This window comes from Lagopus leucura, unplaced genomic scaffold (genome assembly GCF_019238085.1).
Source record: "Lagopus leucura isolate 7727_CA_CO unplaced genomic scaffold, USGS_WTPT01 Super-Scaffold_73, whole genome shotgun sequence".
Lineage (NCBI taxonomy): Eukaryota > Metazoa > Chordata > Aves > Galliformes > Phasianidae > Lagopus > Lagopus leucura.
The window spans coordinates 50,844,731-50,846,755 of record NW_024962252.1 but is presented as its reverse complement, the minus strand read 5'-3'; positions in this window follow the sequence as shown (position 1 = coordinate 50,846,755).

The following is a 2,025-nucleotide window of genomic DNA, read 5'->3' as shown; positions in this document are numbered from 1 at the left end:
ATTTTCAGAAAAGACCCTTTCTTACTGGTAGTCAGTTCTTAAATGGGTCTAGGAGAGCCTTCACAGGTTCTCCCATGGCTGACTCATCGCTCGCCTCAGGTGATCAATCAGAGGTTCAGGCCATGATTCAGCAGTTTCCATACACTCTTCCTTGGGTAAAGAGTTGCTCTTTAAGCATATCTACAACAATATGACTGACTTTGAAGTAATAATGGCTCAATCCACTACTCATGAAATGAAGTGGTGGCAACTCAGCAAGCCACACTCAAAAAGACTGTCTAATTTGAAGTGAACTATTTTCTAAGGTTTTGAAAAAAATCAAGAAAACTAATTAGGTAAGAAAACAAGAAGTCAAAACCTATGCCTAGTGTCAACATCTAGATTTTACTCTCTAAAATACCCTAAAAAAAACCACCCCTTTCTCTGAGGACTCACAATGAGTTTAAGTTTGGTAATCCCCAGTCAGATTTCTGCTATGTGTATGTTTATTAACACAGCACATACTCTCATCCAATCTTCCCTCTGCATTCATTTTGTTTACCTTTTTTGAGGCATGTGTTTCACAAGTTCTTCCACATCAACAGTCAAAGCGGAGTGTGGACCATCAGCAATGTACTGAATGGTAAATCCAAAACTGGAAACAAGACTTATCTGCTAGAATAGAGATGATGATCTACTCATGATAATCTCAGTCTTTGAGTAAAATGTGAGAGCAAATGGGAGTGGAAAGAGAGTGAGCAGATGAGACTGGGAAGATATCACGTAGTAATAGGGATATGAAAGGCCACACAGGAAAGGCTAGGCTGGACAGATAAGGACAAGCAGTAATTCAGGAGTTGGGTTAGAGATGAGGAACTGCAGGGGAAAGAGACAGCAGGGATCTGAGAAACAGGCTAGTGGAAGTTGGAGCTACTCAGTATGTTTGTCACTAGGCTGCTGTCTCATGCACCTTTTGTCCACACAGCTTTCATAGCTTCAAGGAAGGGAGCTGCACTATGAGACAACGGCTAAGTGATAAAACTGTGTAGAACCTGCAGGATTTCTTCTGGCGGCAGCTGTAACAGCTTGATTTGCTTTCAATTTACTGTATAGTGCCTTCTGTGAAAAAGTTATAGCTGGGAAGCAAGGAGGGTAGTTGCTTATTTCTAGATGATGCTGACTGACTCCTGCACCACCCTCTGTAGGCTTCCTCTCTTGAAAGCAAGGCCAGGAATATAATAAAACTGTGTGGGTTGATGAATAAGAAACAGCCTGTAGCTAGAAAGTATCTTGAGAAAGGAGTGAGGGGAGCTTTTACAGATACATAAGTGACGAAGCAAAGGAAATTCAAAGGTCCAGAGTGGAATAATGGTAGTCACTGATGAAAAGATCTTGTCCTTTAAGAAAGAGCAGGAAGGAAGGACAACTGCTTTCACACATTAAGTTCTAATCTGCTTCACTTGACCTTAAATTTGGGGTTTTCTATTTGCAGGGCTAATATTTCCTGCTGAAATGAAACTCAAGAGTAGAAAAAGGAAAAACTGATTTTTTAAAAATTTATTTTTAATCTGCTTATCAGGTGGGCATTCTAACTTATTGCTTATTGAGTAGGGATTTGTCACAGTGCCTTTAGAAGCAGAATTCAACCAAAAGAATATGACATGCGTACCTGTCTCTTAAAGTAATTAAGAATTATGTTTATATTGAAGATACAGACTTGTTTCAGTATATGACCAAAAATTAGCCAGTCCAAACTCTGCATGATCAAAGCTCCAGAGAGCATTCTGGTATTTTTTGTTGCATCTTTTATGGTGAAGATAAAGTATACCTGAGACTACCTCTTGGAGCCACAGGTTCAAACAATAAATTGGACAGAAGTCTTGTGTGCCTTTGCTGAATGCTCTAGATCTGTATTCACTGTCAGCTGCTCCTTATTGCTGCCTCCTACACATTTCCTCTGCAAAAGGAAGAAAATATTCAGAAAAGTCCTTTTGAATGGGGCACCACTAACAAGAAGAAAAATTCCCAGCTGGCAAGTCTTTCAGA